Source organism: Pristiophorus japonicus, unplaced genomic scaffold (assembly GCF_044704955.1).
Source record: "Pristiophorus japonicus isolate sPriJap1 unplaced genomic scaffold, sPriJap1.hap1 HAP1_SCAFFOLD_73, whole genome shotgun sequence".
In the NCBI taxonomy this organism is placed as follows: Eukaryota; Metazoa; Chordata; class Chondrichthyes; family Pristiophoridae; genus Pristiophorus; species Pristiophorus japonicus.
In genome coordinates this window covers 222,104-249,908 of record NW_027254645.1, presented here as the reverse complement: position 1 = coordinate 249,908, position 27,805 = coordinate 222,104, and the positions used below count along the sequence as shown (strand labels likewise).

The following is a 27,805-nucleotide window of genomic DNA, read 5'->3' as shown; positions in this document are numbered from 1 at the left end:
TGTTTTACTCAAAGTTCAGCTTCTAACAGCCGCTCGACATGTGAGAAACCAGACGTATTTCACGTTAAAACGTGTGATTTTACGCCGATGTTCCCTTAGCATCCAAATCCCAGAGCAAAGTGAAACCCGCCAAACTGAGTAAAGTTAAAATATCTCAGAGGTACTCGGCTCTGTGACTCGTTGGATAACCGAAAGCCTTGTTTGGTTCCGGCCGATACTTGATCAGTATATCTTCCTGTCTGTACGCATAAGTTCACCTCAATTGGGATAAGCATACATTCAGCGTCAATCTCCACCTCTGCCCTGAATATGAGTGCGTCCTGGTTCTCTAGAGCTGAAAAGATGAGAGAAGCTGCTTTTTGAATTCGTCCCTTGGCTGCCGAATTCAAAGCATACAGGAAATCAATCCGGGCTGGCAAAGCTGGCTGGTCTGAATAAAAGGCGGTGACAGCCTATATTGTAAGCATGTTCTCGTCTTCTGGCCTCAACATTGGGTTCAACGTATCGGATGATAAGCACCGCTCCCATTGTCTGGTAATGGTTCTGCTATTCCCACTAACACTTCCTCTGGACCATCCTTTGTTACGTTATTGCCCGATTACCACCCACTTTGTCTTTCTCCATTGTGCCATGTATTATTTAATTACTCCTTCGTTCCGCTGCATCACAAGCGTTCCCATTTGACATTTCTCGCTGCGGATTTTTTCCAGGCGCTATTTTTGTTGAAAACATCTGTAATCTTTAACTTTTTCCTGAAATATCGGAATTATTATCCGACAGAACGTGAAACCGGATTCTTCCTCCACAAAATCTGCACGACCTGCCGAGTTTTACATATTTATCTGTTTTTATTCATTCTATTTCCGTGTCCCTTTTAAGGGGATTTGCTGTCTGTCCAAGATCATTCTCTGTCTCTGTAAAATGGTGTGCTATCAGATCCTCATCATTCTGTGTCTATTTCAAAGGGATGTGCTGTCTGTCCCGGATTTCCAATTTGAAATTTCAAAACCTGCCTTTGGAGGTTAAGGAATATTAGTTTGTTTGTGTGTTTCAGACTGGGCTGGTTTTACGTCCTTCCCTCCCTCCTTGTCTATCACCTGTGGCTGCAATAACAGTCTCTGCGCCGCGTGGTCCTGAGCCCCATTGCACAATTGCCTTCAGGGATGATCGAAATCTCACTTTATTCTTTTAAAAGGGAACTGCTGTCAGTCAAGGGTCATTCTGCATCTGGGTAAAAGGGATGTCCTTGCAATCCCGGATCATTCTGTGTCTGTTTAAATGAGCTGGTTGTCAGTTCCGGTTCATAATCTTTCCCTTTAAAACGGATTTTCTCATAAACCCGGCTCATCCTGTATTGTTTGAGAAGGAGTATGATTTCAGCTGCAATGACCGAATTGTTAAACTATAGTGTTCCAATTTATAGTGGGGCTGCCTGCGCCGGTGCGCACCCAGATCGCAGTGCATCTGTTCATTCACTCGAAATATGCTCATCTTTTCCTAAATCCACTCCTTGATATTGCAGTTGCCCCGAATTTGCTCGCAATATATACAACAACACAATGAATGTTGCTGGCAGCGGCCGCGTGGCCTAATGGATAAGGCGTCTGACTTCGATGACAACCGCAAAGTTATCAGAAGATTGCAGGTTCGAGTCCTGCCGCGGTCAACTTAGCTCGCTACGAGACATTTTATATTCTTTGTTGTGATTCTGCCGAGAAACCAACCATCTCTTCCAGTCACTCACCTGAAGTGAAGGAAGGCTGTTTGCTGAAAGAATCTCATGGCAAGTTTTCATCATTGTCGATCTGCATGCACGGGCAGAGCAAGCTGTGAAGTGGACTTTCTTGCACATTATTTATGTTTGGATACAAAAAGCAGGAGATTGAATGGCTGACGATGTCTTATAGCAGAGACGAGGTGGCCGAGAGATTAAGGCGATGGATTGCTAATCCATTGTGCTTTGCACGCATGGGTTCGAAGCCCATTCTCGTCGTCGTTGTCTTGCAGCTTAACCACTTTTTGACATTCACATTTAATCTCATCGCCAAATTCCCCTTTTACTTTCAGGGATGCTGTACTTTCCTCATGTCATGTCTCAAATTAATAATATATTCGTCAAAAGGAGAACATTTGCAGTACAATGGCGAGGGGCACTAATTAGATAGGTATCTGAGAGACAGCACATGCACGATGGGCCATAATATCATTTCTCACCACCGTCAGAATCTGACAGCTGCGCTTTTCACTGTCGGCGGCTCGTTGGTCCACGGTTATGATTCTCCCTTCGGAATGATCACATTTGAAATGCGAGAGTCACGGGCCAAATCCCGGACGAGCCCCGCCATGTTTTACTCAAATTTCCTCTTCTAACAGACTCTCGACATGTGAGAAAACAGACGTATTTCACGTTAAAACGTGTGATTTTACGCCGATGGTCCCTTAGCATCCAAATCCCAGAGCAAAGTGAAACCCGCCAAACTGAGTAAAGTTAAAATATCTCAGAGGTACTCGGCTCTGTGACTCGTTGGATAACCGAAAGCTTTGTTTGGTTCCGGCCGATACTTGATCAGTATGTCTTCCTGTCTGTACGCATAAGTTCACCTCAATTGGGATAAGCATACATTCAGCGTCAATCTCCACCTCTGCCCTGAATATGAGTGCGTCCTGGTTCTCTAGAGCTGAAAAGATGAGAGAAGCTGCTTTTTGAATTCGTCCCTTGGCTGCCGAATTCAAAGCATACAGGAAATCAATCCGGGCTGGCAAAGCTGCCTGGTCTGATTAAAAGGCGGTGACAGCCTATATTGTAAGCATGTTCTCGTCTTCTGGCCTCAACATTAGGTTCAACGTATCGGATGATAAGCACCGCTCCCATTGTCTGGTAATGGTTCTGCTATTCCCACTAACACTTCCTCTGGACCATCCTTTGTTACGTTATTGCCCGATTACCACCCACTTTGCCTTTCTCCATTGTGCCATGTATTATTTAATCACTCCTTCGTTCCGCTGCATCACAAACGTTCCCATTTGACATTTCTCGCTGCGTATTTTTTCCAGGCGCTATTTTTGTTGAAAACATTTGTAATCTTTAACTTTTTCCTGAAATATCGGAATTATTATCCGACAGAACGTGAAACCGGATTCTTCCTCCACAAAATCTGCACGACCTGCCGAGTTTTACATATTTATCTGTTTTTATTCATTCTATTTCCGTGTCCCTTTTAAGGGGATTTGCTGTCTGTCCAAGATCATTCTCTGTCTCTGTAAAATGGTGTGCTATCAGACCCTCATCATTCTGTGTCTGTTTCAAAGGGATGTGCTGTCTGTCCCGGATTTCCAGTTTGAAATTTCAAAACCTGCCTTTGGAGGTTAAGGAATATTAGTTTGTTTGTGTGTTTCAGACTGGGCTGGTTTGACGTCCTTCCCTCCCTCCTTGTCTATCCCCTGTGGCTTCAATAACAGTCTCTGCGCCGCGTGGTCCTGAGCCCCACTGCACAATTGCCTTCAGGGATGATCGAAATCTCACTTTATTCTTTTAAAAGGGAACTGCTGTCAGTCAAGGGTCATTCTGCATCTGGGTAAAAGGGATGTCCTTGCAATCCCGGATCATTCTGTGTCAGTTTAAATGGGCTGGTTGTCAGTTCCGGTTCATAATCTTTCCCTTTAAAACGGATTTTCTCATAAACCCGGGTCATCCTGTATTGTTTGAGAAGGAGTATGATTTCAGCTGCAATGACAGAATTGTTAAACTATAGTGTTCCAATTTACATTGGGGTTGCCTGCGCCGGTGCGCACCCAGATCGCAGTGCATCTGTTCATTCACTCGAAATATGCTCATCTTTTCGTAAATCCACACCTTGATGTTGCAGTTGCCCCGAATTTTCTCGCAATATATACAACAACACAATGAATGTTGCTGGCAGCGGCCGCGTGGCCTAATGGATAAGGCGTCTGACTTCGATGACAACCGCAAAGTTATCAGAAAATTGCAGTTTCGAGTCCTGCCGCGGTCAACTTAGCTCGCTACGAGACATTTTATATTCTTTGTTGTGATTCTGCCGAGAAACCAACCATCTCTTCCAGTCACTCACCTGAAGTGAAGGAAGGCTGTTTGCTCAAAGAAACTCATGGCAAGTTTTCATCATTGTCCATCTGCATGCACGGGCAGAGCAAGCTGTGAAGTGGACTTTCTTGCACATTATTTATGTTTGGATACAAAAAGCAGGAGATTGAATGGCTGACGATATCTTATAGCAGAGACGAGGTGGCCGAGAGGTTAAGGCGATGGACTGCTAATCCATTGTGCTCTGCACGCATGGGTTCGAATCCCATTCTCGTCGTCGTTGGCTTGTAGCTTAACCACTTTTTGACATTCACATTTAACCTCATCGCCAAATTCCCCTTTTACTTTCAGGGATGCTGTACTTTCCTCATGTCATGTCTCAAATTAATAATATATTCGTCAAAAGGAGAACAGTTGCAGTACAATGGCGAGGGGCACTAATTAGATAGGTATCTGAGAGACAGCACATGCACGATGGGCCATAATATCATTTCTCACCACCGTCAGAATCTGAGAGCTGCGCTTTTCACTGTCGGCGGCTCGTTGGTCCACGGTTATGATTCTCCCTTCGGAATGATCACATTTGAAATGCGTAGGCACGGGCCAAATCCCGGACGAGCCCCGCCATGTTTTACTCAAATTTCCGCTTCTAACAGCCGCTCGACATGTGAGACAACAGACGTATTTCACGTTAAAACGTGTGATTTTACGCCGATGTTCCCTTAGCATCCAAATCCCAGAGCAAAGTGAAACCTGCCAAACTGAGTAAAGTTAAAATATCTCAGAGGTACTCGGCTCTGTGACTCGTTGGATAACCGAAAGCCTTGTTTGGTTCCGGCCGATACTTGATCAGTATATCTTCCTGTCTGTACGCATAAGTTCACCTCAATTGGGATAAGCATACATTCAGCGTCAATCTCCACCTCTGCCCTGAATATGAGTGCGTCCTGGTTCTCTAGAGCTGAAAAGATGAGAGAAGCTGCTTTTTGAATTCGTCCCTTGGCTGCCGAATTCAAAGCATACAGGAAATCAATCCGGGCTGGCAAAGCTGCCTGGTCTGATTAAAAGGCGGTGACAGCCTATATTGTAAGCATGTTCTCGTCTTCTGGCCTCAACATTAGGTTCAACGTATCGGATGATAAGCACCGCTCCCATTGTCTGGTAATGGTTCTGCTATTCCCACTAACACTTCCTCTGGACCATCCTTTGTTACGTTATTGCCCGATTACCACCCACTTTGCCTTTCTCCATTGTGCCATGTATTATTTAATCACTCCTTCGTTCCGCTGCATCACAAACGTTCCCATTTGACATTTCTCGCTGCGTATTTTTTCCAGGCGCTATTTTTGTTGAAAACATCTGTAATCTTTAACTTTTTCCTGAAATATCGCAATTATTATCCGACAGAACGTGAAACCGGATTCTTCCTCCACAAAATCTGCACGACCTGCCGAGTTTTACATATTTATCTGTTTTTATTCATTCTATTTCCGTGTCCCTTTTAAGGGGATTTGCTGTCTGTCCAAGATCATTCTCTGTCTCTGTAAAATGGTGTGCTATCAGACCCTCATCATTCTGTGTCTGTTTCAAAGGGATGTGCTGTCTGTCCCGGATTTCCAATTTGAAATTTCAAAACCTGCCTTTGGAGGTTAAGGAATATTAGTTTGTTTGTGTGTTTCAGACTGGGCTGGTTTTACGTCCTTCCCTCCCTCCTTGTCTATCACCTGTGGCTTCAATAACAGTCTCTGCGCCGCGTGGTCCTGAGCCCCACTGCACAATTGCCTTCAGGGATGATCGAAATCTCACTTTATTCTTTTAAAAGGGAACTGCTGTCAGTCAAGGGTCATTCTGCATCTGGGTAAAAGGGATGTCCTTGCAATCCCGGATCATTCTGTGTCTGTTTAAATGGGCTGGTTGTCAGTTCCGGTTCATAATCTTTCCCTTTAAAACGGATTTTCTCATAAACCCGGGTCATCCTGTATTGTTTGAGAAGGAGTATGATTTCAGCTGCAATGACCGAATTGTTAAACTATAGTGTTCCAATTTACATTGGGGTTGCCTGCGCCGGTGCGCACCCAGATCGCAGTGCATCTGTTCATTCACTCGAAATATGCTCATCTTTTCCTAAATCCACTCCTTGATATTGCAGTTGCCCCGAATTTGCTCGCAATATATACAACAACACAATGAATGTTGCTGGCAGCGGCCGCGTGGCCTAATGGATAAGGCGTCTGACTTCGATGACAACCGCAAAGTTATCAGAAAATTGCAGTTTCGAGTCCTGCCGCGGTCAACTTAGCTCGCTACGAGACATTTTATATTCTTTGTTGTGATTCTGCCGAGAAACCAACCATCTCTTCCAGTCACTCACCTGAAGTGAAGGAAGGCTGTTTGCTCAAAGAAACTCATGGCAAGTTTTCATCATTGTCGATCTGCATGCACGGGCAGAGCAAGCTGTGAAGTGGACTTTCTTGCACATTATTTATGTTTGGATACAAAAAGCAGGAGATTGAATGGCTGACGATATCTTATAGCAGAGACGAGGTGGCCGAGAGGTTAAGGCGATGGACTGCTAATCCATTGTGCTCTGCACGCATGGGTTCGAATCCCATTCTCGTCGTCGTTGGCTTGTAGCTTAACCACTTTTTGACATTCACATTTAACCTCATCGCCAAATTCCCCTTTTACTTTCAGGGATGCTGTACTTTCCTCATGTCATGTCTCAAATTAATAATATATTCGTCAAAAGGAGAACAGTTGCAGTACAATGGCGAGGGGCACTAATTAGATAGGTATCTGAGAGACAGCACATGCACGATGGGCCATAATATCATTTCTCACCACCGTCAGAATCTGAGAGCTGCGCTTTTCACTGTCGGCGGCTCGTTGGTCCACGGTTATGATTCTCCCTTCGGAATGATCACATTTGAAATGCGTAGGCACGGGCCAAATCCCGGACGAGCCCCGCCATGTTTTACTCAAATTTCCGCTTCTAACAGCCGCTCGACATGTGAGACAACAGACGTATTTCACGTTAAAACGTGTGATTTTACGCCGATGTTCCCTTAGCATCCAAATCCCAGAGCAAAGTGAAACCTGCCAAACTGAGTAAAGTTAAAATATCTCAGAGGTACTCGGCTCTGTGACTCGTTGGATAACCGAAAGCCTTGTTTGGTTCCGGCCGATACTTGATCAGTATATCTTCCTGTCTGTACGCATAAGTTCACCTCAATTGGGATAAGCATACATTCAGCGTCAATCTCCACCTCTGCCCTGAATATGAGTGCGTCCTGGTTCTCTAGAGCTGAAAAGATGAGAGAAGCTGCTTTTTGAATTCGTCCCTTGGCTGCCGAATTCAAAGCATACAGGAAATCAATCCGGGCTGGCAAAGCTGCCTGGTCTGATTAAAAGGCGGTGACAGCCTATATTGTAAGCATGTTCTCGTCTTCTGGCCTCAACATTAGGTTCAACGTATCGGATGATAAGCACCGCTCCCATTGTCTGGTAATGGTTCTGCTATTCCCACTAACACTTCCTCTGGACCATCCTTTGTTACGTTATTGCCCGATTACCACCCACTTTGCCTTTCTCCATTGTGCCATGTATTATTTAATCACTCCTTCGTTCCGCTGCATCACAAACGTTCCCATTTGACATTTCTCGCTGCGTATTTTTTCCAGGCGCTATTTTTGTTGAAAACATCTGTAATCTTTAACTTTTTCCTGAAATATCGCAATTATTATCCGACAGAACGTGAAACCGGATTCTTCCTCCACAAAATCTGCACGACCTGCCGAGTTTTACATATTTATCTGTTTTTATTCATTCTATTTCCGTGTCCCTTTTAAGGGGATTTGCTGTCTGTCCAAGATCATTCTCTGTCTCTGTAAAATGGTGTGCTATCAGACCCTCATCATTCTGTGTCTGTTTCAAAGGGATGTGCTGTCTGTCCCGGATTTCCAATTTGAAATTTCAAAACCTGCCTTTGGAGGTTAAGGAATATTAGTTTGTTTGTGTGTTTCAGACTGGGCTGGTTTTACGTCCTTCCCTCCCTCCTTGTCTATCACCTGTGGCTTCAATAACAGTCTCTGCGCCGCGTGGTCCTGAGCCCCACTGCACAATTGCCTTCAGGGATGATCGAAATCTCACTTTATTCTTTTAAAAGGGAACTGCTGTCAGTCAAGGGTCATTCTGCATCTGGGTAAAAGGGATGTCCTTGCAATCCCGGATCATTCTGTGTCTGTTTAAATGGGCTGGTTGTCAGTTCCGGTTCATAATCTTTCCCTTTAAAACGGATTTTCTCATAAACCCGGGTCATCCTGTATTGTTTGAGAAGGAGTATGATTTCAGCTGCAATGACCGAATTGTTAAACTATAGTGTTCCAATTTACATTGGGGTTGCCTGCGCCGGTGCGCACCCAGATCGCAGTGCATCTGTTCATTCACTCGAAATATGCTCATCTTTTCCTAAATCCACTCCTTGATATTGCAGTTGCCCCGAATTTGCTCGCAATATATACAACAACACAATGAATGTTGCTGGCAGCGGCCGCGTGGCCTAATGGATAAGGCGTCTGACTTCGATGACAACCGCAAAGTTATCAGAAAATTGCAGTTTCGAGTCCTGCCGCGGTCAACTTAGCTCGCTACGAGACATTTTATATTCTTTGTTGTGATTCTGCCGAGAAACCAACCATCTCTTCCAGTCACTCACCTGAAGTGAAGGAAGGCTGTTTGCTCAAAGAAACTCATGGCAAGTTTTCATCATTGTCGATCTGCATGCACGGGCAGAGCAAGCTGTGAAGTGGACTTTCTTGCACATTATTTATGTTTGGATACAAAAAGCAGGAGATTGAATGGCTGACGATATCTTATAGCAGAGACGAGGTGGCCGAGAGGTTAAGGCGATGGACTGCTAATCCATTGTGCTCTGCACGCATGGGTTCGAATCCCATTCTCGTCGTCGTTGGCTTGTAGCTTAACCACTTTTTGACATTCACATTTAACCTCATCGCCAAATTCCCCTTTTACTTTCAGGGATGCTGTACTTTCCTCATGTCATGTCTCAAATTAATAATATATTCGTCAAAAGGAGAACAGTTGCAGTACAATGGCGAGGGGCACTAATTAGATAGGTATCTGAGAGACAGCACATGCACGATGGGCCATAATATCATTTCTCACCACCGTCAGAATCTGAGAGCTGCGCTTTTCACTGTCGGCGGCTCGTTGGTCCACGGTTATGATTCTCCCTTCGGAATGATCACATTTGAAATGCGAGAGTCACGGGCCAAATCCCGGACGAGCCCCGCCATGTTTTACTCAAATTTCCGCTTCTAACAGCCGCTCGACATGTGAGACAACAGACGTATTTCACGTTAAAACGTGTGATTTTACGCCGATGTTCCCTTAGCATCCAAATCCCAAAGCAAAGTGAAACCTGCCAAACTGAGTAAAGTTAAAATATCTCAGAGGTACTCGGCTCTGTGACTCGTTGGATAACCGAAAGCCTTGTTTGGTTCCGGCCGATAATTGATCAGTATATCTTCCTGTCTGTACGCATAAGTTCACCTCAATTGGGATAAGCATACATTCAGCGTCAATCTCCACCTCTGCCCTGAATATGAGTGCGTCCTGGTTCTCTAGAGCTGAAAAGATGAGAGAAGCTGCTTTTTGAATTCGTCCCTTGGCTGCCGAATTCAAAGCATACAGGAAATCAATCCGGGCTGGCAAAGCTGCCTGGTCTGATTAAAAGGCGGTGACAGCCTATATTGTAAGCATGTTCTCGTCTTCTGGCCTCAACATTAGGTTCAACGTATCGGATGATAAGCACCGCTCCCATTGTCTGGTAATGGTTCTGCTATTCCCACTAACACTTCCTCTGGACCATCCTTTGTTACGTTATTGCCCGATTACCACCCACTTTGCCTTTCTCCATTGTGCCATGTATTATTTAATCACTCCTTCGTTCCGCTGCATCACAAACGTTCCCATTTGACATTTCTCGCTGCGTATTTTTTCCAGGCGCTATTTTTGTTGAAAACATCTGTAATCTTTAACTTTTTCCTGAAATATCGCAATTATTATCCGACAGAACGTGAAACCGGATTCTTCCTCCACAAAATCTGCACGACCTGCCGAGTTTTACATATTTATCTGTTTTTATTCATTCTATTTCCGTGTCCCTTTTAAGGGGATTTGCTGTCTGTCCAAGATCATTCTCTGTCTCTGTAAAATGGTGTGCTATCAGACCCTCATCATTCTGTGTCTGTTTCAAAGGGATGTGCTGTCTGTCCCGGATTTCCAATTTGAAATTTCAAAACCTGCCTTTGGAGGTTAAGGAATATTAGTTTGTTTGTGTGTTTCAGACTGGGCTGGTTTTACGTCCTTCCCTCCCTCCTTGTCTATCACCTGTGGCTTCAATAACAGTCTCTGCGCCGCGTGGTCCTGAGCCCCACTGCACAATTGCCTTCAGGGATGATCGAAATCTCACTTTATTCTTTTAAAAGGGAACTGCTGTCAGTCAAGGGTCATTCTGCATCTGGGTAAAAGGGATGTCCTTGCAATCCCGGATCATTCTGTGTCTGTTTAAATGGGCTGGTTGTCAGTTCCGGTTCATAATCTTTCCCTTTAAAACGGATTTTCTCATAAACCCGGGTCATCCTGTATTGTTTGAGAAGGAGTATGATTTCAGCTGCAATGACCGAATTGTTAAACTATAGTGTTCCAATTTACATTGGGGTTGCCTGCGCCGGTGCGCACCCAGATCGCAGTGCATCTGTTCATTCACTCGAAATATGCTCATCTTTTCCTAAATCCACTCCTTGATATTGCAGTTGCCCCGAATTTGCTCGCAATATATACAACAACACAATGAATGTTGCTGGCAGCGGCCGCGTGGCCTAATGGATAAGGCGTCTGACTTCGATGACAACCGCAAAGTTATCAGAAAATTGCAGTTTCGAGTCCTGCCGCGGTCAACTTAGCTCGCTACGAGACATTTTATATTCTTTGTTGTGATTCTGCCGAGAAACCAACCATCTCTTCCAGTCACTCACCTGAAGTGAAGGAAGGCTGTTTGCTCAAAGAAACTCATGGCAAGTTTTCATCATTGTCGATCTGCATGCACGGGCAGAGCAAGCTGTGAAGTGGACTTTCTTGCACATTATTTATGTTTGGATACAAAAAGCAGGAGATTGAATGGCTGACGATATCTTATAGCAGAGACGAGGTGGCCGAGAGGTTAAGGCGATGGACTGCTAATCCATTGTGCTCTGCACGCATGGGTTCGAATCCCATTCTCGTCGTCGTTGGCTTGTAGCTTAACCACTTTTTGACATTCACATTTAACCTCATCGCCAAATTCCCCTTTTACTTTCAGGGATGCTGTACTTTCCTCATGTCATGTCTCAAATTAATAATATATTCGTCAAAAGGAGAACAGTTGCAGTACAATGGCGAGGGGCACTAATTAGATAGGTATCTGAGAGACAGCACATGCACGATGGGCCATAATATCATTTCTCACCACCGTCAGAATCTGAGAGCTGCGCTTTTCACTGTCGGCGGCTCGTTGGTCCACGGTTATGATTCTCCCTTCGGAATGATCACATTTGAAATGCGAGAGTCACGGGCCAAATCCCGGACGAGCCCCGCCATGTTTTACTCAAATTTCCGCTTCTAACAGCCGCTCGACATGTGAGACAACAGACGTATTTCACGTTAAAACGTGTGATTTTACGCCGATGTTCCCTTAGCATCCAAATCCCAGAGCAAAGTGAAACCTGCCAAACTGAGTAAAGTTAAAATATCTCAGAGGTACTCGGCTCTGTGACTCGTTGGATAACCGAAAGCCTTGTTTGGTTCCGGCCGATACTTGATCAGTATATCTTCCTGTCTGTACGCATAAGTTCACCTCAATTGGGATAAGCATACATTCAGCGTCAATCTCCACCTCTGCCCTGAATATGAGTGCGTCCTGGTTCTCTAGAGCTGAAAAGATGAGAGAAGCTGCTTTTTGAATTCGTCCCTTGGCTGCCGAATTCAAAGCATACAGGAAATCAATCCGGGCTGGCAAAGCTGCCTGGTCTGATTAAAAGGCGGTGACAGCCTATATTGTAAGCATGTTCTCGTCTTCTGGCCTCAACATTAGGTTCAACGTATCGGATGATAAGCACCGCTCCCATTGTCTGGTAATGGTTCTGCTATTCCCACTAACACTTCCTCTGGGCCATCCTTTGTTACGTTATTGCCCGATTACCACCCACTTTGCCTTTCTCCATTGTGCCATGTATTATTTAATCACTCCTTCGTTCCGCTGCATCACAAACGTTCCCATTTGACATTTCTCGCTGCGTATTTTTTCCAGGCGCTATTTTTGTTGAAAACATCTGTAATCTTTAACTTTTTCCTGAAATATCGCAATTATTATCCGACAGAACGTGAAACCGGATTCTTCCTCCACAAAATCTGCACGACCTGCCGAGTTTTACATATTTATCTGTTTTTATTCATTCTATTTCCGTGTCCCTTTTAAGGGGATTTGCTGTCTGTCCAAGATCATTCTCTGTCTCTGTAAAATGGTGTGCTATCAGACCCTCATCATTCTGTGTCTGTTTCAAAGGGATGTGCTGTCTGTCCCGGATTTCCAATTTGAAATTTCAAAACCTGCCTTTGGAGGTTAAGGAATATTAGTTTGTTTGTGTGTTTCAGACTGGGCTGGTTTTACGTCCTTCCCTCCCTCCTTGTCTATCACCTGTGGCTTCAATAACAGTCTCTGCGCCGCGTGGTCCTGAGCCCCACTGCACAATTGCCTTCAGGGATGATCGAAATCTCACTTTATTCTTTTAAAAGGGAACTGCTGTCAGTCAAGGGTCATTCTGCATCTGGGTAAAAGGGATGTCCTTGCAATCCCGGATCATTCTGTGTCTGTTTAAATGGGCTGGTTGTCAGTTCCGGTTCATAATCTTTCCCTTTAAAACGGATTTTCTCATAAACCCGGGTCATCCTGTATTGTTTGAGAAGGAGTATGATTTCAGCTGCAATGACCGAATTGTTAAACTATAGTGTTCCAATTTACATTGGGGTTGCCTGCGCCGGTGCGCACCCAGATCGCAGTGCATCTGTTCATTCACTCGAAATATGCTCATCTTTTCCTAAATCCACTCCTTGATATTGCAGTTGCCCCGAATTTGCTCGCAATATATACAACAACACAATGAATGTTGCTGGCAGCGGCCGCGTGGCCTAATGGATAAGGCGTCTGACTTCGATGACAACCGCAAAGTTATCAGAAAATTGCAGTTTCGAGTCCTGCCGCGGTCAACTTAGCTCGCTACGAGACATTTTATATTCTTTGTTGTGATTCTGCCGAGAAACCAACCATCTCTTCCAGTCACTCACCTGAAGTGAAGGAAGGCTGTTTGCTCAAAGAAACTCATGGCAAGTTTTCATCATTGTCCATCTGCATGCACGGGCAGAGCAAGCTGTGAAGTGGACTTTCTTGCACATTATTTATGTTTGGATACAAAAAGCAGGAGATTGAATGGCTGACGATATCTTATAGCAGAGACGAGGTGGCCGAGAGGTTAAGGCGATGGACTGCTAATCCATTGTGCTCTGCACGCATGGGTTCGAATCCCATTCTCGTCGTCGTTGGCTTGTAGCTTAATCACTTTTTGACATTCACATTTAACCTCATCGCCAAATTCCCCTTTTACTTTCAGGGATGCTGTACTTTCCTCATGTCATGTCTCAAATTAATAATATATTCGTCAAAAGGAGAACAGTTGCAGTACAATGGCGAGGGGCACTAATTAGATAGGTATCTGAGAGACAGCACATGCACGATGGGCCATAATATCATTTCTCACCACCGTCAGAATCTGAGAGCTGCGCTTTTCACTGTCGGCGGCTCGTTGGTCCACGGTTATGATTCTCCCTTCGGAATGATCACATTTGAAATGCGAGAGTCACGGGCCAAATCCCGGACGAGCCCCGCCATGTTTTACTCAAATTTCCGCTTCTAACAGCCGCTCGACATGTGAGACAACAGACGTATTTCACGTTAAAACGTGTGATTTTACGCCGATGTTCCCTTAGCATCCAAATCCCAGAGCAAAGTGAAACCTGCCAAACTGAGTAAAGTTAAAATATCTCAGAGGTACTCGGCTCTGTGACTCGTTGGATAACCGAAAGCCTTGTTTGGTTCCGGCCGATACTTGATCAGTATATCTTCCTGTCTGTACGCATAAGTTCACCTCAATTGGGATAAGCATACATTCAGCGTCAATCTCCACCTCTGCCCTGAATATGAGTGCGTCCTGGTTCTCTAGAGCTGAAAAGATGAGAGAAGCTGCTTTTTGAATTCGTCCCTTGGCTGCCGAATTCAAAGCATACAGGAAATCAATCCGGGCTGGCAAAGCTGCCTGGTCTGATTAAAAGGCGGTGACAGCCTATATTGTAAGCATGTTCTCGTCTTCTGGCCTCAACATTAGGTTCAACGTATCGGATGATAAGCACCGCTCCCATTGTCTGGTAATGGTTCTGCTATTCCCACTAACACTTCCTCTGGACCATCCTTTGTTACGTTATTGCCCGATTACCACCCACTTTGCCTTTATCCATTGTGCCATGTATTATTTAATCACTCCTTCGTTCCGCTGCATCACAAACGTTCCCATTTGACATTTCTCGCTGCGTATTTTTTCCAGGCGCTATTATTGTTGAAAACATCTGTAATCTTTAACTTTTTCCTGAAATATCGCAATTATTATCCGACAGAACGTGAAACCGGATTCTTCCTCCACAAAATCTGCACGACCTGCCGAGTTTTACATATTTATCTGTTTTTATTCATTCTATTTCCGTGTCCCTTTTAAGGGGATTTGCTGTCTGTCCAAGATCATTCTCTGTCTCTGTAAAATGGTGTGCTATCAGACCCTCATCATTCTGTGTCTGTTTCAAAGGGATGTGCTGTCTGTCCCGGATTTCCAATTTGAAATTTCAAAACCTGCCTTTGGAGGTTAAGGAATATTAGTTTGTTTGTGTGTTTCAGACTGGGCTGGTTTTACGTCCTTCCCTCCCTCCTTGTCTATCACCTGTGGCTTCAATAACAGTCTCTGCGCCGCGTGGTCCTGAGCCCCACTGCACAATTGCCTTCAGGGATGATCGAAATCTCACTTTATTCTTTTAAAAGGGAACTGCTGTCAGTCAAGGGTCATTCTGCATCTGGGTAAAAGGGATGTCCTTGCAATCCCGGATCATTCTGTGTCTGTTTAAATGGGCTGGTTGTCAGTTCCGGTTCATAATCTTTCCCTTTAAAACGGATTTTCTCATAAACCCGGGTCATCCTGTATTGTTTGAGAAGGAGTATGATTTCAGCTGCAATGACCGAATTGTTAAACTATAGTGTTCCAATTTACATTGGGGTTGCCTGCGCCGGTGCGCACCGAGATCGCAGTGCATCTGTTCATTCACTCGAAATATGCTCATCTTTTCCTAAATCCACTCCTTGATATTGCAGTTGCCCCGAATTTGCTCGCAATATATACAACAACACAATGAATGTTGCTGGCAGCGGCCGCGTGGCCTAATGGATAAGGCGTCTGACTTCGATGACAACCGCAAAGTTATCAGAAAATTGCAGTTTCGAGTCCTGCCGCGGTCAACTTAGCTCGCTACGAGACATTTTATATTCTTTGTTGTGATTCTGCCGAGAAACCAACCATCTCTTCCAGTCACTCACCTGAAGTGAAGGAAGGCTGTTTGCTCAAAGAAACTCATGGCAAGTTTTCATCATTGTCCATCTGCATGCACGGGCAGAGCAAGCTGTGAAGTGGACTTTCTTGCACATTATTTATGTTTGGATACAAAAAGCAGGAGATTGAATGGCTGACGATATCTTATAGCAGAGACGAGGTGGCCGAGAGGTTAAGGCGATGGACTGCTAATCCATTGTGCTCTGCACGCATGGGTTCGAATCCCATTCTCGTCGTCGTTGGCTTGTAGCTTAACCACTTTTTGACATTCACATTTAACCTCATCGCCAAATTCCCCTTTTACTTTCAGGGATGCTGTACTTTCCTCATGTCATGTCTCAAATTAATAATATATTCGTCAAAAGGAGAACAGTTGCAGTACAATGGCGAGGGGCACTAATTAGATAGGTATCTGAGAGACAGCACATGCACGATGGGCCATAATATCATTTCTCACCACCGTCAGAATCTGAGAGCTGCGCTTTTCACTGTCGGCGGCTCGTTGGTCCACGGTTATGATTCTCCCTTCGGAATGATCACATTTGAAATGCGAGAGTCACGGGCCAAATCCCGGACGAGCCCCGCCATGTTTTACTCAAATTTCCGCTTCTAACAGCCGCTCGACATGTGAGACAACAGACGTATTTCACGTTAAAACGTGTGATTTTACGCCGATGTTCCCTTAGCATCCAAATCCCAGAGCAAAGTGAAACCTGCCAAACTGAGTAAAGTTAAAATATCTCAGAGGTACTCGGCTCTGTGACTCGTTGGATAACCGAAAGCCTTGTTTGGTTCCGGCCGATACTTGATCAGTATATCTTCCTGTCTGTACGCATAAGTTCACCTCAATTGGGATAAGCATACATTCAGCGTCAATCTCCACCTCTGCCCTGAATATGAGTGCGTCCTGGTTCTCTAGAGCTGAAAAGATGAGAGAAGCTGCTTTTTGAATTCGTCCCTTGGCTGCCGAATTCAAAGCATACAGGAAATCAATCCGGGCTGGCAAAGCTGCCTGGTCTGATTAAAAGGCGGTGACAGCCTATATTGTAAGCATGTTCTCGTCTTCTGGCCTCAACATTAGGTTCAACGTATCGGATGATAAGCACCGCTCCCATTGTCTGGTAATGGTTCTGCTATTCCCACTAACACTTCCTCTGGACCATCCTTTGTTACGTTATTGCCCGTTACCACCCACTTTGCCTTTCTCCATTGTGCCATGTATTATTTAATCACTCCTTCGTTCCGCTGCATCACAAACGTTCCCATTTGACATTTCTCGCTGCGTATTTTTTCCAGGCGCTATTTTTGTTGAAAACATCTGTAATCTTTAACTTTTTCCTGAAATATCGCAATTATTATCCGACAGAACGTGAAACCGGATTCTTCCTCCACAAAATCTGCACGACCTGCCGAGTTTTACATATTTATCTGTTTTTATTCATTCTATTTCCGTGTCCCTTTTAAGGGGATTTGCTGTCTGTCCAAGATCATTCTCTGTCTCTGTAAAATGGTGTGCTATCAGACCCTCATCATTCTGTGTCTGTTTCAAAGGGATGTGCTGTCTGTCCCGGATTTCCAATTTGAAATTTCAAAACCTGCCTTTGGAGGTTAAGGAATATTAGTTTGTTTGTGTGTTTCAGACTGGGCTGGTTTTACGTCCTTCCCTCCCTCCTTGTCTATCAGCTGTGGCTTCAATAACAGTCTCTGCGCCGCGTGGTCCTGAGCCCCACTGCACAATTGCCTTCAGGGATGATCGAAATCTCACTTTATTCTTTTAAAAGGGAACTGCTGTCAGTCAAGGGTCATTCTGCATCTGGGTAAAAGGGATGTCCTTGCAATCCCGGATCATTCTGTGTCTGTTTAAATGGGCTGGTTGTCAGTTCCGGTTCATAATCTTTCCCTTTAAAACGGATTTTCTCATAAACCCGGGTCATCCTGTATTGTTTGAGAAGGAGTATGATTTCAGCTGCAATGACCGAATTGTTAAACTATAGTGTTCCAATTTACATTGGGGTTGCCTGCGCCGGTGCGCACCCAGATCGCAGTGCATCTGTTCATTCACTCGAAATATGCTCATCTTTTCCTAAATCCACTCCTTGATATTGCAGTTGCCCCGAATTTGCTCGCAATATATACAACAACACAATGAATGTTGCTGGCAGCGGCCGCGTGGCCTAATGGATAAGGCGTCTGACTTCGATGACAACCGCAAAGTTATCAGAAAATTGCAGTTTCGAGTCCTGCCGCGGTCAACTTAGCTCGCTACGAGACATTTTATATTCTTTGTTGTGATTCTGCCGAGAAACCAAACATCTCTTCCAGTCACTCACCTGAAGTGAAGGAAGGCTGTTTGCTCAAAGAAACTCATGGCAAGTTTTCATCATTGTCGATCTGCATGCACGGGCAGAGCAAGCTGTGAAGTGGACTTTCTTGCACATTATTTATGTTTGGATACAAAAAGCAGGAGATTGAATGGCTGACGATATCTTATAGCAGAGACGAGGTGGCCGAGAGGTTAAGGCGATGGACTGCTAATCCATTGTGCTCTGCACGCATGGGTTCGAATCCCATTCTCGTCGTCGTTGGCTTGTAGCTTAACCACTTTTTGACATTCACATTTAACCTCATCGCCAAATTCCCCTTTTACTTTCAGGGATGCTGTACTTTCCTCATGTCATGTCTCAAATTAATAATATATTCGTCAAAAGGAGAACAGTTGCAGTACAATGGCGAGGGGCACTAATTAGATAGGTATCTGAGAGACAGCACATGCACGATGGGCCATAATATCATTTCTCACCACCGTCAGAATCTGAGAGCTGCGCTTTTCACTGTCGGCGGCTCGTTGGTCCACGGTTATGATTCTCCCTTCGGAATGATCACATTTGAAATGCGAGAGTCACGGGCCAAATCCCGGACGAGCCCCGCCATGTTTTACTCAAATTTCCGCTTCTAACAGCCGCTCGACATGTGAGACAACAGACGTATTTCACGTTAAAACGTGTGATTTTACGCCGATGTTCCCTTAGCATCCAAATCCCAGAGCAAAGTGAAACCTGCCAAACTGAGTAAAGTTAAAATATCTCAGAGGTACTCGGCTCTGTGACTCGTTGGATAACCGAAAGCCTTGTTTGGTTCCGGCCGATACTTGATCAGTATATCTTCCTGTCTGTACGCATAAGTTCACCTCAATTGGGATAAGCATACATTCAGCGTCAATCTCCACCTCTGCCCTGAATATGAGTGCGTCCTGGTTCTCTAGAGCTGAAAAGATGAGAGAAGCTGCTTTTTGAATTCGTCCCTTGGCTGCCGAATTCAAAGCATACAGGAAATCAATCCGGGCTGGCAAAGCTGCCTGGTCTGATTAAAAGGCGGTGACAGCCTATATTGTAAGCATGTTCTCGTCTTCTGGCCTCAACATTAGGTTCAACGTATCGGATGATAAGCACCGCTCCCATTGTCTGGTAATGGTTCTGCTATTCCCACTAACACTTCCTCTGGGCCATCCTTTGTTACGTTATTGCCCGATTACCACCCACTTTGCCTTTCTCCATTGTGCCATGTATTATTTAATCACTCCTTCGTTCCGCTGCATCACAAACGTTCCCATTTGACATTTCTCGCTGCGTATTTTTTCCAGGCGCTATTTTTGTTGAAAACATCTGTAATCTTTAACTTTTTCCTGAAATATCGCAATTATTATCCGACAGAACGTGAAACCGGATTCTTCCTCCACAAAATCTGCACGACCTGCCGAGTTTTACATATTTATCTGTTTTTATTCATTCTATTTCCGTGTCCCTTTTAAGGGGATTTGCTGTCTGTCCAAGATCATTCTCTGTCTCTGTAAAATGGTGTGCTATCAGACCCTCATCATTCTGTGTCTGTTTCAAAGGGATGTGCTGTCTGTCCCGGATTTCCAATTTGAAATTTCAAAACCTGCCTTTGGAGGTTAAGGAATATTAGTTTGTTTGTGTGTTTCAGACTGGGCTGGTTTTACGTCCTTCCCTCCCTCCTTGTCTATCACCTGTGGCTTCAATAACAGTCTCTGCGCCGCGTGGTCCTGAGCCCCACTGCACAATTGCCTTCAGGGATGATCGAAATCTCACTTTATTCTTTTAAAAGGGAACTGCTGTCAGTCAAGGGTCATTCTGCATCTGGGTAAAAGGGATGTCCTTGCAATCCCGGATCATTCTGTGTCTGTTTAAATGGGCTGGTTGTCAGTTCCGGTTCATAATCTTTCCCTTTAAAACGGATTTTCTCATAAACCCGGGTCATCCTGTATTGTTTGAGAAGGAGTATGATTTCAGCTGCAATGACCGAATTGTTAAACTATAGTGTTCCAATTTACATTGGGGTTGCCTGCGCCGGTGCGCACCCAGATCGCAGTGCATCTGTTCATTCACTCGAAATATGCTCATCTTTTCCTAAATCCACTCCTTGATATTGCAGTTGCCCCGAATTTGCTCGCAATATATACAACAACACAATGAATGTTGCTGGCAGCGGCCGCGTGGCCTAATGGATAAGGCGTCTGACTTCGATGACAACCGCAAAGTTATCAGAAAATTGCAGTTTCGAGTCCTGCCGCGGTCAACTTAGCTCGCTACGAGACATTTTATATTCTTTGTTGTGATTCTGCCGAGAAACCAACCATCTCTTCCAGTCACTCACCTGAAGTGAAGGAAGGCTGTTTGCTCAAAGAAACTCATGGCAAGTTTTCATCATTGTCCATCTGCATGCACGGGCAGAGCAAGCTGTGAAGTGGACTTTCTTGCACATTATTTATGTTTGGATACAAAAAGCAGGAGATTGAATGGCTGACGATATCTTATAGCAGAGACGAGGTGGCCGAGAGGTTAAGGCGATGGACTGCTAATCCATTGTGCTCTGCACGCATGGGTTCGAATCCCATTCTCGTCGTCGTTGGCTTGTAGCTTAACCACTTTTTGACATTCACATTTAACCTCATCGCCAAATTCCCCTTTTACTTTCAGGGATGCTGTACTTTCCTCATGTCATGTCTCAAATTAATAATATATTCGTCAAAAGGAGAACAGTTGCAGTACAATGGCGAGGGGCACTAATTAGATAGGTATCTGAGAGACAGCACATGCACGATGGGCCATAATATCATTTCTCACCACCGTCAGAATCTGAGAGCTGCGCTTTTCACTGTCGGCGGCTCGTTGGTCCACGGTTATGATTCTCCCTTCGGAATGATCACATTTGAAATGCGAGAGTCACGGGCCAAATCCCGGACGAGCCCCGCCATGTTTTACTCAAATTTCCGCTTCTAACAGCCGCTCGACATGTGAGACAACAGACGTATTTCACGTTAAAACGTGTGATTTTACGCCGATGTTCCCTTAGCATCCAAATCCCAGAGCAAAGTGAAACCTGCCAAACTGAGTAAAGTTAAAATATCTCAGAGGTACTCGGCTCTGTGACTCGTTGGATAACCGAAAGCCTTGTTTGGTTCCGGCCGATACTTGATCAGTATATCTTCCTGTCTGTACGCATAAGTTCACCTCAATTGGGATAAGCATACATTCAGCGTCAATCTCCACCTCTGCCCTGAATATGAGTGCGTCCTGGTTCTCTAGAGCTGAAAAGATGAGAGAAGCTGCTTTTTGAATTCGTCCCTTGGCTGCCGAATTCAAAGCATACAGGAAATCAATCCGGGCTGGCAAAGCTGCCTGGTCTGATTAAAAGGCGGTGACAGCCTATATTGTAAGCATGTTCTCGTCTTCTGGCCTCAACATTAGGTTCAACGTATCGGATGATAAGCACCGCTCCCATTGTCTGGTAATGGTTCTGCTATTCCCACTAACACTTCCTCTGGACCATCCTTTGTTACGTTATTGCCCGATTACCACCCACTTTGCCTTTCTCCATTGTGCCATGTATTATTTAATCACTCCTTCGTTCCGCTGCATCACAAACGTTCCCATTTGACATTTCTCGCTGCGTATTTTTTCCAGGCGCTATTATTGTTGAAAACATCTGTAATCTTTAACTTTTTCCTGAAATATCGCAATTATTATCCGACAGAACGTGAAACCGGATTCTTCCTCCACAAAATCTGCACGACCTGCCGAGTTTTACATATTTATCTGTTTTTATTCATTCTATTTCCGTGTCCCTTTTAAGGGGATTTGCTGTCTGTCCAAGATCATTCTCTGTCTCTGTAAAATGGTGTGCTATCAGACCCTCATCATTCTGTGTCTGTTTCAAAGGGATGTGCTGTCTGTCCCGGATTTCCAATTTGAAATTTCAAAACCTGCCTTTGGAGGTTAAGGAATATTAGTTTGTTTGTGTGTTTCAGACTGGGCTGGTTTTACGTCCTTCCCTCCCTCCTTGTCTATCACCTGTGGCTTCAATAACAGTCTCTGCGCCGCGTGGTCCTGAGCCCCACTGCACAATTGCCTTCAGGGATGATCGAAATCTCACTTTATTCTTTTAAAAGGGAACTGCTGTCAGTCAAGGGTCATTCTGCATCTGGGTAAAAGGGATGTCCTTGCAATCCCGGATCATTCTGTGTCTGTTTAAATGGGCTGGTTGTCAGTTCCGGTTCATAATCTTTCCCTTTAAAACGGATTTTCTCATAAACCCGGGTCATCCTGTATTGTTTGAGAAGGAGTATGATTTCAGCTGCAATGACCGAATTGTTAAACTATAGTGTTCCAATTTACAGTGGGGTTGCCTGCGCCGGTGCGCACCCAGATCGCAGTGCATCTGTTCATTCACTCGAAATATGCTCATCTTTTCCTAAATCCACTCCTTGATATTGCAGTTGCCCCGAATTTGCTCGCAATATATACAACAACACAATGAATGTTGCTGGCAGCGGCCGCGTGGCCTAATGGATAAGGCGTCTGACTTCGATGACAACCGCAAAGTTATCAGAAGATTGCAGGTTCGAGTCCTGCCGCGGTCAACTTAGCTCGCTACGAGACATTTTATATTCTTTGTTGTGATTCTGCCGAGAAACCAACCATCTCTTCCAGTCACTCACCTGAAGTGAAGGAAGGCTGTTTGCTCAAAGAAACTCATGGCAAGTTTTCATCATTGTCCATCTGCATGCACGGGCAGAGCAAGCTGTGAAGTGGACTTTCTTGCACATTATTTATGTTTGGATACAAAAAGCAGGAGATTGAATGGCTGACGATGTCTTATAGCAGAGACGAGGTGGCCGAGAGGTTAAGGCGATGGACTGCTAATCCATTGTGCTCTGCACGCATGGGTTCGAATCCCATTCTCGTCGTCGTTGGCTTGTAGCTTAACCACTTTTTGACATTCACATTTAACCTCATCGCCAAATTCCCCTTTTACTTTCAGGGATGCTGTACTTTCCTCATGTCATGTCTCAAATTAATAATATATTCGTCAAAAGGAGAACAGTTGCAGTACAATGGCGAGGGGCACTAATTAGATAGGTATCTGAGAGACAGCACATGCACGATGGGCCATAATATCATTTCTCACCACCGTCAGAATCTGAGAGCTGCGCTTTTCACTGTCGGCGGCTCGTTGGTCCACGGTTATGATTCTCCCTTCGGAATGATCACATTTGAAATGCGAGAGTCACGGGCCAAATCCCGGACGAGCCCCGCCATGTTTTACTAAAATTTCCGCTTCTAACAGCCGCTCGACATGTGAGACAACAGACGTATTTCACGTTAAAACGTGTGATTTTACGCCGATGTTCCCTTAGCATCCAAATCCCAGAGCAAAGTGAAACCTGCCAAACTGAGTAAAGTTAAAATATCTCAGAGGTACTCGGCTCTGTGACTCGTTGGATAACCGAAAGCCTTGTTTGGTTCCGGCCGATACTTGATCAGTATATCTTCCTGTCTGTACGCATAAGTTCACCTCAATTGGGATAAGCATACATTCAGCGTCAATCTCCACCTCTGCCCTGAATATGAGTGGGTCCTGGTTCTCTAGAGCTGAAAAGATGAGAGAAGCTGCTTTTTGAATTCGTCCCTTGGCTGCCGAATTCAAAGCATACAGGAAATCAATCCGGGCTGGCAAAGCTGCCTGGTCTGATTAAAAGGCGGTGACAGCCTATATTGTAAGCATGTTCTCGTCTTCTGGCCTCAACATTAGGTTCAACGTATCGGATGATAAGCACCGCTCCCATTGTCTGGTAATGGTTCTGCTATTCCCACTAACACTTCCTCTGGACCATCCTTTGTTACGTTATTGCCCGATTACCACCCACTTTGCCTTTCTCCATTGTGCCATGTATTATTTAATCACTCCTTCGTTCCGCTGCATCACAAACGTTCCCATTTGACATTTCTCGCTGCGTATTTTTTCCAGGCGCTATTTTTGTTGAAAACATCTGTAATCTTTAACTTTTTCCTGAAATATCGCAATTATTATCCGACAGAACGTGAAACCGGATTCTTCCTCCACAAAATCTGCACGACCTGCCGAGTTTTACATATTTATCTGTTTTTATTCATTCTATTTCCGTGTCCCTTTTAAGGGGATTTGCTGTCTGTCCAAGATCATTCTCTGTCTCTGTAAAATGGTGTGCTATCAGACCCTCATCATTCTGTGTCTGTTTCAAAGGGATGTGCTGTCTGTCCCGGATTTCCAATTTGAAATTTCAAAACCTGCCTTTGGAGGTTAAGGAATATTAGTTTGTTTGTGTGTTTCAGACTGGGCTGGTTTTACGTCCTTCCCTCCCTCCTTGTCTATCACCTGTGGCTTCAATAACAGTCTCTGCGCCGCGTGGTCCTGAGCCCCACTGCACAATTGCCTTCAGGGATGATCGAAATCTCACTTTATTCTTTTAAAAGGGAACTGCTGTCAGTCAAGGGTCATTCTGCATCTGGGTAAAAGGGATGTCCTTGCAATCCCGGATCATTCTGTGTCTGTTTAAATGGGCTGGTTGTCAGTTCCGGTTCATAATCTTTCCCTTTAAAACGGATTTTCTCATAAACCCGGGTCATCCTGTATTGTTTGAGAAGGAGTATGATTTCAGCTGCAATGACCGAATTGTTAAACTATAGTGTTCCAATTTACATTGGGGTTGCCTGCGCCGGTGCGCACCCAGATCGCAGTGCATCTGTTCATTCACTCGAAATATGCTCATCTTTTCCTAAATCCACTCCTTGATATTGCAGTTGCCCCGAATTTGCTCGCAATATATACAACAACACAATGAATGTTGCTGGCAGCGGCCGCGTGGCCTAATGGATAAGGCGTCTGACTTCGATGACAACCGCAAAGTTATCAGAAGATTGCAGGTTCGAGTCCTGCCGCGGTCAACTTAGCTCGCTACGAGACATTTTATATTCTTTGTTGTGATTCTGCCGAGAAACCAACCATCTCTTCCAGTCACTCACCTGAAGTGAAGGAAGGCTGTTTGCTCAAAGAAACTCATGGCAAGTTTTCATCATTGTCCATCTGCATGCACGGGCAGAGCAAGCTGTGAAGTGGACTTTCTTGCACATTATTTATGTTTGGATACAAAAAGCAGGAGATTGAATGGCTGACGATGTCTTATAGCAGAGACGAGGTGGCCGAGAGGTTAAGGCGATGGACTGCTAATCCATTGTGCTCTGCACGCATGGGTTCGAATCCCATTCTCGTCGTCGTTGGCTTGTAGCTTAACCACTTTTTGACATTCACATTTAACCTCATCGCCAAATTCCCCTTTTACTTTCAGGGATGCTGTACTTTCCTCATGTCATGTCTCAAATTAATAATATATTCGTCAAAAGGAGAACAGTTGCAGTACAATGGCGAGGGGCACTAATTAGATAGGTATCTGAGAGACAGCACATGCACGATGGGCCATAATATCATTTCTCACCACCGTCAGAATCTGAGAGCTGCGCTTTTCACTGTCGGCGGCTCGTTGGTCCACGGTTATGATTCTCCCTTCGGAATGATCACATTTGAAATGCGAGAGTCACGGGCCAAATCCCGGACGAGCCCCGCCATGTTTTACTAAAATTTCCGCTTCTAACAGCCGCTCGACATGTGAGACAACAGACGTATTTCACGTTAAAACGTGTGATTTTACGCCGATGTTCCCTTAGCATCCAAATCCCAGAGCAAAGTGAAACCTGCCAAACTGAGGAAAGTTAAAATATCTCAGAGGTACTCGGCTCTGTGACTCGTTGGATAACCGAAAGCCTTGTTTGGTTCCGGCCGATACTTGATCAGTATATCTTCCTGTCTGTACGCATAAGTTCACCTCAATTGGGATAAGCATACATTCAGCGTCAATCTCCACCTCTGCCCTGAATATGAGTGCGTCCTGGTTCTCTAGAGCTGAAAAGATGAGAGAAGCTGCTTTTTGAATTCGTCCCTTGGCTGCCGAATTCAAAGCATACAGGAAATCAATCCGGGCTGGCAAAGCTGCCTGGTCTGATTAAAAGGCGGTGACAGCCTATATTGTAAGCATGTTCTCGTCTTCTGGCCTCAACATTAGGTTCAACGTATCGGATGATAAGCACCGCTCCCATTGTCTGGTAATGGTTCTGCTATTCCCACTAACACTTCCTCTGGACCATCCTTTGTTACGTTATTGCCCGATTACCACCCACTTTGCCTTTCTCCATTGTGCCATGTATTATTTAATCACTCCTTCGTTCCGCTGCATCACAAACGTTCCCATTTGACATTTCTCGCTGCGTATTTTTTCCAGGCGCTATTTTTGTTGAAAACATCTGTAATCTTTAACTTTTTCCTGAAATATCGCAATTATTATCCGACAGAACGTGAAACCGGATTCTTCCTCCACAAAATCTGCACGACCTGCCGCGTTTTACATATTTATCTGTTTTTATTCATTCTATTTCCGTGTCCCTTTTAAGGGGATTTGCTGTCTGTCCAAGATCATTCTCTGTCTCTGTAAAATGGTGTGCTATCAGACCCTCATCATTCTGTGTCTGTTTCAAAGGGATGTGCTGTCTGTCCCGGATTTCCAATTTGAAATTTCAAAACCTGCCTTTGGAGGTTAAGGAATATTAGTTTGTTTGTGTGTTTCAGACTGGGCTGGTTTTACGTCCTTCCCTCCCTCCTTGTCTATCACCTGTGGCTTCAATAACAGTCTCTGCGCCGCGTGGTCCTGAGCCCCACTGCACAATTGCCTTCAGGGATGATCGAAATCTCACTTTATTCTTTTAAAAGGGAACTGCTGTCAGTCAAGGGTCATTCTGCATCTGGGTAAAAGGGATGTCCTTGCAATCCCGGATCATTCTGTGTCTGTTTAAATGGGCTGGTTGTCAGTTCCGGTTCATAATCTTTCCCTTTAAAACGGATTTTCTCATAAACCCGGGTCATCCTGTATTGTTTGAGAAGGAGTATGATTTCAGCTGCAATGACCGAATTGTTAAACTATAGTGTTCCAATTTACAGTGGGGTTGCCTGCGCCGGTGCGCACCCAGATCGCAGTGCATCTGTTCATTCACTCGAAATATGCTCATCTTTTCCTAAATCCACTCCTTGATATTGCAGTTGCCCCGAATTTGCTCGCAATATATACAACAACACAATGAATGTTGCTGGCAGCGGCCGCGTGGCCTAATGGATAAGGCGTCTGACTTCGATGACAACCGCAAAGTTATCAGAAGATTGCAGGTTCGAGTCCTGCCGCGGTCAACTTAGCTCGCTACGAGACATTTTATATTCTTTGTTGTGATTCTGCCGAGAAACCAACCATCTCTTCCAGTCACTCACCTGAAGTGAAGGAAGGCTGTTTGCTCAAAGAATCTCATGGCAAGTTTTCATCATTGTCGATCTGCATGCACGGGCAGAGCAAGCTGTGAAGTGGACTTTCTTGCACATTATTTATGTTTGGATACAAAAAGCAGGAGATTGAATGGCTGACGATATATTATAGCAGAGACGAGGTGGCCGAGAGGTTAAGGCGATGGACTGCTAATCCATTGTGCTCTGCACGCATGGGTTCGAATCCCATTCTCGTCGTCGTTGGCTTGCAGCTTAAACACTTTTTGAC

The 27,805-nt window shown here is 44.8% G+C and overlaps 24 non-coding genes across 24 annotated transcripts; all 24 read left to right on the top strand.

Moving 5' to 3' along the window:
- Positions 1-1,577: 1,577 nt before the first annotated feature.
- trnar-ucg (transfer RNA arginine (anticodon UCG)) lies at positions 1,578-1,666 on the top strand. The gene is given in 2 exon segments: positions 1,578-1,614; positions 1,631-1,666. It is a non-coding gene; the product is annotated as a tRNA-Arg (tRNA).
- Positions 1,667-1,911: 245 nt separating this feature from the next.
- On the top strand, positions 1,912-1,993 carry trnas-gcu (transfer RNA serine (anticodon GCU)). The gene has a single exon. It is a non-coding gene; the product is annotated as a tRNA-Ser (tRNA).
- Positions 1,994-3,921: 1,928 nt separating this feature from the next.
- trnar-ucg (transfer RNA arginine (anticodon UCG)) lies at positions 3,922-4,010 on the top strand. The gene is given in 2 exon segments: positions 3,922-3,958; positions 3,975-4,010. It is a non-coding gene; the product is annotated as a tRNA-Arg (tRNA).
- Positions 4,011-4,255: 245 nt separating this feature from the next.
- Positions 4,256-4,337, top strand: trnas-gcu (transfer RNA serine (anticodon GCU)). The gene has a single exon. It is a non-coding gene; the product is annotated as a tRNA-Ser (tRNA).
- A 1,927-nt stretch (positions 4,338-6,264) lies between these two features.
- On the top strand, positions 6,265-6,353 carry trnar-ucg (transfer RNA arginine (anticodon UCG)). The gene is given in 2 exon segments: positions 6,265-6,301; positions 6,318-6,353. It is a non-coding gene; the product is annotated as a tRNA-Arg (tRNA).
- A 245-nt stretch (positions 6,354-6,598) lies between these two features.
- Positions 6,599-6,680, top strand: trnas-gcu (transfer RNA serine (anticodon GCU)). The gene has a single exon. It is a non-coding gene; the product is annotated as a tRNA-Ser (tRNA).
- Positions 6,681-8,607: 1,927 nt separating this feature from the next.
- Positions 8,608-8,696, top strand: trnar-ucg (transfer RNA arginine (anticodon UCG)). The gene is given in 2 exon segments: positions 8,608-8,644; positions 8,661-8,696. It is a non-coding gene; the product is annotated as a tRNA-Arg (tRNA).
- A 245-nt stretch (positions 8,697-8,941) lies between these two features.
- trnas-gcu (transfer RNA serine (anticodon GCU)) lies at positions 8,942-9,023 on the top strand. Its single transcript has one exon. It is a non-coding gene; the product is annotated as a tRNA-Ser (tRNA).
- A 1,928-nt stretch (positions 9,024-10,951) lies between these two features.
- On the top strand, positions 10,952-11,040 carry trnar-ucg (transfer RNA arginine (anticodon UCG)). Its single transcript is given in 2 exon segments — positions 10,952-10,988; positions 11,005-11,040. It is a non-coding gene; the product is annotated as a tRNA-Arg (tRNA).
- Positions 11,041-11,285: 245 nt separating this feature from the next.
- On the top strand, positions 11,286-11,367 carry trnas-gcu (transfer RNA serine (anticodon GCU)). The gene has a single exon. It is a non-coding gene; the product is annotated as a tRNA-Ser (tRNA).
- Positions 11,368-13,295: 1,928 nt separating this feature from the next.
- On the top strand, positions 13,296-13,384 carry trnar-ucg (transfer RNA arginine (anticodon UCG)). Its single transcript is given in 2 exon segments — positions 13,296-13,332; positions 13,349-13,384. It is a non-coding gene; the product is annotated as a tRNA-Arg (tRNA).
- A 245-nt stretch (positions 13,385-13,629) lies between these two features.
- On the top strand, positions 13,630-13,711 carry trnas-gcu (transfer RNA serine (anticodon GCU)). Its single transcript has one exon. It is a non-coding gene; the product is annotated as a tRNA-Ser (tRNA).
- Positions 13,712-15,639: 1,928 nt separating this feature from the next.
- On the top strand, positions 15,640-15,728 carry trnar-ucg (transfer RNA arginine (anticodon UCG)). Its single transcript is given in 2 exon segments — positions 15,640-15,676; positions 15,693-15,728. It is a non-coding gene; the product is annotated as a tRNA-Arg (tRNA).
- A 245-nt stretch (positions 15,729-15,973) lies between these two features.
- trnas-gcu (transfer RNA serine (anticodon GCU)) lies at positions 15,974-16,055 on the top strand. The gene has a single exon. It is a non-coding gene; the product is annotated as a tRNA-Ser (tRNA).
- Positions 16,056-17,982: 1,927 nt separating this feature from the next.
- trnar-ucg (transfer RNA arginine (anticodon UCG)) lies at positions 17,983-18,071 on the top strand. Its single transcript is given in 2 exon segments — positions 17,983-18,019; positions 18,036-18,071. It is a non-coding gene; the product is annotated as a tRNA-Arg (tRNA).
- A 245-nt stretch (positions 18,072-18,316) lies between these two features.
- On the top strand, positions 18,317-18,398 carry trnas-gcu (transfer RNA serine (anticodon GCU)). Its single transcript has one exon. It is a non-coding gene; the product is annotated as a tRNA-Ser (tRNA).
- A 1,928-nt stretch (positions 18,399-20,326) lies between these two features.
- trnar-ucg (transfer RNA arginine (anticodon UCG)) lies at positions 20,327-20,415 on the top strand. The gene is given in 2 exon segments: positions 20,327-20,363; positions 20,380-20,415. It is a non-coding gene; the product is annotated as a tRNA-Arg (tRNA).
- A 245-nt stretch (positions 20,416-20,660) lies between these two features.
- Positions 20,661-20,742, top strand: trnas-gcu (transfer RNA serine (anticodon GCU)). Its single transcript has one exon. It is a non-coding gene; the product is annotated as a tRNA-Ser (tRNA).
- Positions 20,743-22,670: 1,928 nt separating this feature from the next.
- Positions 22,671-22,759, top strand: trnar-ucg (transfer RNA arginine (anticodon UCG)). Its single transcript is given in 2 exon segments — positions 22,671-22,707; positions 22,724-22,759. It is a non-coding gene; the product is annotated as a tRNA-Arg (tRNA).
- Positions 22,760-23,004: 245 nt separating this feature from the next.
- trnas-gcu (transfer RNA serine (anticodon GCU)) lies at positions 23,005-23,086 on the top strand. The gene has a single exon. It is a non-coding gene; the product is annotated as a tRNA-Ser (tRNA).
- A 1,928-nt stretch (positions 23,087-25,014) lies between these two features.
- Positions 25,015-25,103, top strand: trnar-ucg (transfer RNA arginine (anticodon UCG)). The gene is given in 2 exon segments: positions 25,015-25,051; positions 25,068-25,103. It is a non-coding gene; the product is annotated as a tRNA-Arg (tRNA).
- Positions 25,104-25,348: 245 nt separating this feature from the next.
- Positions 25,349-25,430, top strand: trnas-gcu (transfer RNA serine (anticodon GCU)). The gene has a single exon. It is a non-coding gene; the product is annotated as a tRNA-Ser (tRNA).
- A 1,928-nt stretch (positions 25,431-27,358) lies between these two features.
- trnar-ucg (transfer RNA arginine (anticodon UCG)) lies at positions 27,359-27,447 on the top strand. The gene is given in 2 exon segments: positions 27,359-27,395; positions 27,412-27,447. It is a non-coding gene; the product is annotated as a tRNA-Arg (tRNA).
- Positions 27,448-27,692: 245 nt separating this feature from the next.
- Positions 27,693-27,774, top strand: trnas-gcu (transfer RNA serine (anticodon GCU)). Its single transcript has one exon. It is a non-coding gene; the product is annotated as a tRNA-Ser (tRNA).
- Positions 27,775-27,805: the final 31 nt, after the last annotated feature.